Source organism: Neolamprologus multifasciatus, chromosome 19, assembly GCF_963576455.1.
Source record: "Neolamprologus multifasciatus chromosome 19, fNeoMul1.2, whole genome shotgun sequence".
Lineage (NCBI taxonomy): Eukaryota > Metazoa > Chordata > Actinopteri > Cichliformes > Cichlidae > Neolamprologus > Neolamprologus multifasciatus.
The window spans coordinates 24554843-24562827 of NC_140457.1; the positions used below are offsets into that span (position 1 = coordinate 24554843).

At 37.3% G+C, this 7985-nt stretch overlaps 1 long non-coding RNA gene across 1 annotated transcript; it reads right to left on the bottom strand.

Annotated features, from left to right (window-relative positions):
• Positions 1–1303: 1303 nt before the first annotated feature.
• LOC146496691 (uncharacterized) lies at positions 1304–6361 on the bottom strand. Its single transcript, XR_014871278.1, has 5 exons — positions 6085–6361; positions 5141–5200; positions 4983–5031; positions 3264–3419; positions 1304–1940 (listed from the first exon to the last, which is right to left on the bottom strand). It is a non-coding gene; the product is annotated as an uncharacterized LOC146496691 (long non-coding RNA).
• Between the last annotated feature and the right edge of the window lie 1624 nt (positions 6362–7985).

Below are 7985 nucleotides of genomic sequence, written 5' to 3' on the forward strand. Positions count from 1 at the left end.
TGTTGTTGGATGAACACAATTTAATCATGGCACCCAATTTGCACACGATTTAACCAAGTACAATAAACCATTTTCAATCATGTCAAACCAACACATTTAGCATTTGGCGGTTTAATGTAATCAGATTACGTTGGATCAACATAGTATACTTACATTGATTTGAAGTGATTTATTTAAGTATGTAGAGTGAAATTTGTTTTAATTCATTCTACACACGTTAAAAAGTTTAGGAAAACACAATTAAATCTTGTTGTTTCAACAACTACTTTGTTAATCAAGGCAACTACTGCAAGTCTTGCTTAATAAACCAATATGGGGGTTGATGATTTCACTCATTTCAATCGAATTATTTCAATTAGATTTGTTTACATTTGTTACACATTTAGAAACCCACTAGTTTACAAAAAAAAGTCACAATCAGATAATGATAACATTAACTTTATTAACTGGATTTAGTGGACAATATAAAAGCTTACCATTTTTGTACACCTGCAAGCATTATGCCACTTCAAAAGGTATAACGTTAGAATACTTATTTACATTGGTAATATGTTGGAACCAAAGCTTCCACAACTAAAAACAGATGCAAAATTTGCTAAATATTTCAACTGTATTTTAAAAAATTAAACTAAAAGATAAAAATACATCTCCCACTTGGCAAGTTAAAACATGTGACAAAATAGAATTACTATTGTGTGAATTTGGGAAAAAAAAAAAAAAAAAATTAGAAATAATTTGGGGGCAATACAACAACAACAAAAAATCCATAGGTAAAAAATAATAATAATAATAAAAAAAATATAGGAATTAAAAAAAAATTAGGAAGTAAAACGAAAATAGAAACAGAAGGCTTAACATCAAATTAAATGACAGATGACATTTTTTTTCAAATGCAATTAATTATTTGAAATGAAAATCTATATTTGTTTGGTGTATCTCATTGTAATAATTATTAGTTTGACCAATTTTTATATTTCTGTATTTATTTTTTAATTTTTGTTGCAGTCCTCCACAGCTACCAATATAGTTTTGCTGTGTTTATTAAAACATGCTAGCAAGCAAAATGGACACAATAATACAGTGAACTTAACAGGTGGCAGTGGTCTTAAACTTTACAGGCCCTTGACACAACATAGTAACAGTGCAGCTAAAAACAACAATGAACATTTCTTTGGGAAAACCCCTCAATGCAGTTTCTGTAAAATGGTAACTTTGTTCTACAAAGGAGAAGAAAACAAAAAAAAGAGGGGGGCACTAAAGCACTCCATTGGAGTGCTTTAGCGCCCCCCTCTTTTTTTTTTTCTTCATTCAACACATGACAGCATTATGGTATGTGTCAATTAGTACCTATACTACAAAGTCAAAATTAAATGAAAAATAATTAACAGAACAGTACTTCTGTCAGTACTTCTGATCCATTTTGAGCCATCTATATAAGGACAAACAAAAATCATCTGCAGTGCTGTATAAAAGGTGAATTGCCCAACAGAGAGAATCCAAAAACTTTAAAAAAAATTTTAAATAATAGAAAAAAATATAAACAACTCAAATATTAACATTATATATTGGAAATCACCATTGCACCAATGAACCATTCAAGACCTATCAATCATTTTCAAGTGCTCTCACCCCATAAGCTTGTTTTTCAGAAACTGTGCCTTTGAAGAGAGCTTTTGTCCATCAAGATTTAAAAGTATCTTCTGGAGGACTTCAAAGGTGCATTTAAGTTCTGGTGGGTAGCTCAGGTTCAAACAGTATACGAGTCCAAACAACAGAGCCCATGCTTGTGCAATGTTACCCAAATCAGTGTTAGCCTCCACACCCTCAATCAGGACACCAACGTCCTCTGGGTCATCTTCAGGTTCAGCACCCTCCTTCTGGATGACGTACACCCCCATCACAGTTTGCTCCATGCAGCTTTTTGCCTCGCTGTCCGTATCCTACATGAACAAATATAAGACAACAAAGTAAAATTTAAGAGATTGTTTAAACAACTGTTTCTATGCTGTTCATAAAATCCAAGTAGTCAAAGTAATAAACAGAAAATTACACCACTAAAGTAGTTGTTAGTAATTACTCCAATACATAAATTATAAAATACACCTCTCATGTCAAAAGAGGTGGCATAATTGACCTCTCACCAGCCCCTCCCCCAAAAGGGCCATTGTCCAATTACACATTATAGCAACCATTACTGTGTCTGACAAACATTAACCTCAAGCAAGATGGAGAAGCAGTGTGCCCACCGATACCCCGAGAGATTGTGTCTGGAGGAGTTGTGTTCTTTCCATTCACAAAGTCAAAAACAACGTGAATGGATTAAACAGTGTGGATGGCCCCACTCCCAGGTAAATGTACCAAACATTATGAAGCATGTCTGCTCGCACATTTGGGTACCCATTGGTGCGCAGAGGAAACCATTTGTTTGTCGGACATAGCAAGAGTAACTTAGGGGGACAGGACTCGAGAAAAGGCTAACTCAGCTGCTAAAATAAAACAGGTATAGAAGTGTTAGTACTAAACAGCTCAAAGTTCATAGACATTTCTATTTACAAATACTGATGACCATAGCAATGAAAAAACAACAGGACTTGTTTTAATCCAAGTGCAGATTCAAAAGCAATATTGTCTTGATGCATGTTAAATGCATTGTATGTTTGTGTATCAAGTTTAACTACGGTATGCATAAATTTCTTTCCTTCCAATACCAAATTCCATAAATTCTTTATTGCAACGCTTAATACTGTTTGGTATTCAAGACATCCTTTCCCCAATACCAGGTGTCTTGTTGCTAATCTCAAAATTTTAATTTTAACGATTTGCATTTGAGGCAACGTCACAATTTGTATGGTAAATAAAATGGTAAATGGCCTGCATTTATATAGCGCCTTACTAGTCCCTAAGGACCCCAAAGCGCTTTACATATCCAGTCATCCACCCATTCACACACACATTCACACACTGGTGATGGCAAGCTACATTGTAGCCACAGCCGCCCTGGGGCGCACTGACAGAGGCGAGGCTACCGGACACTGGCGCCACCGGGCCCTCTGACCACCACCAGTAGGCAATGGGTGAAGTGTCTTGCCCAAGGACACAACGGCCGAGACTGTCCAAGCCGGGGCTCGAACCGGCAACCTTCCGATTACAAGGCGAACTCCCAACTCTCCATTTGTTAAGCCGAAACAAAATTGACAACTTCATCTCCAAATAAAAGTTATTTTTGCTGCCTATGACAAAATCTACTCAATCCTAATACAAACCTTGGAGATGGCAAGCATGAGACCTCTTATTTTCTTTCCAGGTGTCCCTCCTTTGCTCAGAAAGATTTCCATTAAGCGTGGCGCGTATTGGTCAAGCTCGGCAAAGAAAGTAGATAGCAGAGGCTTTCTGGTGATTCGCAGAAACTCCTTGTCAATCTGCAATAGAAAATAAATACATTGATTAAAAACTCAACTGTATATTTCACTAACTTCACATCTAAGCTGACTAAAGCTGCTTTTAGAAGACCATGCAGACATCAGTGCTGTCTGTGTAGAACATGAATCAGTCTGTGTCAGATCCTGAATTTAAAATTTCCACTGAAGTCACAGGTAAGAGGCAAATGGAACCAAGATCTAGGCCATTTGCTTTTTGAAGTTTGCAAAGACTGCTAAATTGTGCCACATAGTACGCTGGTCTAAACAGATTTTTCAGGTTTATTTTTAGTATGTTATTTGCAATTGGTGTTTGTTCTGGGAAAGATATTGCAGACTGAGCAATAATGCATTTCTAATGGGGGCCTTTCTTAAATGTACTGGTCCCAGTAACAAAGGCGCTTGTCGACTCAGAAATCGAGGGAAAACCAACAACACAACCGGCAGAACATTATGTTATTTACACGGGTGCACATACGTGGTCCGCATGTGCGCATTCGCTGTCAAAATAAAAGACGCGCACCAGATAAGAAGTTGCAACGCGCATTTGCGTCCATATAAAAGGCACTGTTTTTGTCCGCTAGAGTGGGATTTTCACAGCACATTCTGCACCACATCTCTGTGCGTTCATCATTTGTTTGAAGCCAGCTCACCTCCTGCAACCACTTTTCTGAGAATACGCGCTTCTTTTGTGGTTTGGACTCCTGACATTTCTTTGGAGGTGGAGGAACAACAAAGTAATTGCTTAAAGGAGCTTCTTCGACATCTTTAAGAGTTCTAAACAAATGTCTGTCCTCCTCCAGAAAATCTTATGTACGCAAACACGCGTTGCAACTTCTTATCTTGTGCGCGTTTTTTATTTTGACAGTGAATGCGCACCTGCGGACCACTTATGTGCACCCCTGGTTATATAGCTTGTCATATTGCAGCCACAGAAATTCTTTTGTCCATGAAACCATTAAGCTGCACTTTCTTTTTGCCTTATAGTCTGATTTGTAATAATTTTTCCGTTTTGTGGTAAGATTTTCTTTGGCTGTCACTTCTGCACCCTGACCTGTCTTATTTGGCTCAGCAGAACTAAAATATATATCCTGCTGCTTTTACACACACACTCACATAACGCTCAGCGATTCTCTGTGCGATCAACCTCTCACATGTTTAAGCTTGCTGCGGGAGATTTCACTTGTCATGTTTGCATAGTAAGCTAACAATTGATAAGACTATGTCAGAGGAATTGGTGCGCAAATTATCATCACTCACCAATCAGTGCTGTCGCTCTCTATACACAGTTCACGCGATTGCAAAGTGAAAGCAAAAAACAAGCGCAAATTCAAACGCGATTTCAATATGTCACATATTGACAGTGGCTCACCGATGCCAATGACATAATTACCCAGCTACATTTCCGAAAGAATGCAAAAGCATTGACATATATTTTTCCTTCCTATGACAGCCCGACGGGCAGGGCAGAGATAGATTTTGGTGGCCCGACTGGAAAAATCGCTAGCCCCGGGATGTCGGGCTAGCGATTTTGCGAGCCCTGTACAGTGTTTCAATTTTTTTTACCTACTACTCTCCCTGATGGAACAACGCTTGCACTGCCACATACAAGTCACTGAAAGAAAAAAAGAGAAGCAGTTTTAAGGATGGTTTTATTGACCACCTTTTTTTTTACTTTGATTAAATCATAAAACTATCATAAAAATATGATGGTAAAAACTTACCATGTATTAAAGAGGAGGCACAAACAATCAGAAAAGGGGTCAACTTTCTTTGTGGTGTTACTATGGTAAAGAAAACAGACAAAAAAATTTATAAAAACTCCACAGTGGATTTTTTTTTACTTTGTTGCAAATGTATAAAAAAATACAAATACATATAAATACCTCTTGCAATATAAAATTCACAGATAAATATCCAATCTGTTGCCAAATGTAATAGCAGTGTTTCACACTATGCAATAAAGATGCTGGTAGTTGCGGTAAAGGTCCGACAGGCAATTTTCATAACTATCCGCCATTGCCTTTTCCTCTGACCTCGTGTTTATGCTCTTTTCCCCATGCACTAGCGTTTAAGTCAATTCAAAGGATGCAGTCCCTGAATTTGGACACAGCTAATATTTAGCAACTCGCGCATGCTAGTTTAACTTGCATTACTGCAAGAGGCCGAATGCTTAAAAAAAAGGAGAGAGAATGAAAGAAGAAATGCAAATGATAATAAAAAAAAAAGTGAAGAAAGACCATGTCTTGCAATAACCGTCATTTAAAACCAAAGTGAATGCTAACAGAGCTAGGTAAAAGTTCAATGAGACAACCATACAACTTTAGCTAACTTCATTTACTTTGAAATTGAATTTCAAACGTGTTAAATATTGAATTAAACACATTAATAACCGCTAAAAACACTATAAGACTAACTGCAAAAACGGGTAACAAAAAAAAGAATGAAATGGAAATGCTAATAATAATATAAATATAGCCGGAGCGGATTAGAAATCAGGTATTAGACGGTACCGATTGGCACCGTCTAATACCCGATTTTCACTGTATTTGCTCCACTCCCGCTGTCTAATGACAAATTACACATTTGGAATTAAAAACATTGTTAAACAATTAACGGACGGAACAACTTTGTTTGACTAAGATAGTTTCAGTTATTTATTACTTACCTGTATTGTGGAAGATCCCGCAGAGAGAAACGGCAGTTCACTGAACACATATAACTTTCTCCGCGTTCCCGCCTCTTCACTTCTGGGAAGTTTGAGCATGCGCACTAGGCATCGGTTTTAGAGTTGTTGATTTAAAATAATTACATTTAATTGAACTGAAGAATGCAAATCTAGTTCATTAAACTTTTTGTTATTTTATGTTAAACCAACAACTGATAATGATTTAAAAACCTAAACTCAATATGTTCATGTTAAATAGACAAATGTATATTGAATAAATCAAACAACTGCCTTAGTTGACTTTTTTGAGTGTATATTCATCAGATGCCCAATATATATGCATTTACCAGACTTCTCCACTGAATCGCCAAAGCTCAAAGGTGCAGGTAGGGCATGTTTATTATCGTATCCATGACAACACGCAACACTTTTCACTTAAAAAAGCTAATGGGGCCAAGGGTCTTGTAGTTTACGTCAGGCCGGAGGACTCAGGTGATGAAAAGTAAATAAACCAAAGTTGTGATTTTTGCCTCCACACCAAGAAAATGAAAAGTACGTGTAAATCTAGGAGAGAAAACTGTTGCCACTGGGCCATGAAGAAGTTTGGAAATTTACCACTCGCATATTTTCTGTCAGCATCTGTAGACCTCAGTGTCAACAGTTGAGGCATGCGTGGGAGATGCAGCATATTTTCATATTTGAATGGAGACTGCATTAATCTGTCGATTACGCTCATGAAAACTGGCCAACACAAACCGCAGCATCCAATGTATTCTAGGACTGACTCAAATCAAACCCACTTTTTTATTTGGTCCTTGATCCTTAATGAAAGAGCAGGACAACTTAGTGTAACAGAGTCATGAATGATTAATAGTCTGAGGTGTGTGTCTTTGTTCCCACTTTGAACATTACTGTCAGTGAGCTAAACCCTCATCCCTGCCTAAACACGCCGCCTGCACTGTGCCTACTTGTGCTTGTCTGGGCAAACAGCACTGAGGCTGAGAGTGTTTCACCGCTGGGTGAAATACTTTGGCACTGAATAAACATCTTTTACACATAGCCTTGGGGCCCATGCGCTTTTTGAGTGACTCAACAAGAGAACCTGCATGAGTGGGTGATTTGACTTCTTCTCTCTGTCTTTAAAGGAAATGAGATGCTACTGGTGGCACACCCTTATCTTAAGGTTTCATTTGCAACTTCCTGTAAGGAGAAGAAAAGAACAGTTCTTTAAATGGCTTGACCTTATAATTGCCTTGACGTGAGTTTCAACTGTATGAAAAGAATTTGAGGTCACAAAGTCCTGTATATCATTCCTAAAAGGCTTACTAAAAATCTTTTTTCCGTGATGAATGTTATACAGGAATTATATAGACACCTAGAGTATTGGAGAGATGTGGGGGGGAAAAAACAGATTTTCCCTTCAAGATGTTGTGATATAAAAGAATGTCACGGGATAACAACAATAAAATAAAATAAAAGGTCTTTCCTAAGATTTGAAAAATGTCCCTGTTTGTCTTGAGAATCAACAGTGAGCAAGTGGTTGACATGTCCTACATTCTGCAGGCTCTTGGCAGAATCCTTGCCTAAACCAAAGGTAATGCCTACAGTAGTGTGAGAAAACACTGGAAGTGGACTGTTTTGTACTACCTGTCTTTGATATGTCAAAGACAGATTCAGAAACATTAATAATAAGAAAAAGAATAACAATACATTTTTATTGCTGGCTTTTATTCTATTTTATTTTAGTCTGTTCTGTTGTTGTTGTTGTTGTTTTTAATTTTTGCCGCTCTTTTTGCCGGGAAGGGAAGACAGAGTTATCAACAGATTACAAAAACCTATGTGATTTAAATGGGGAAGATCTGGTGCCAACAAGAATAAACTCAGTTTATTGCCATTAAGTT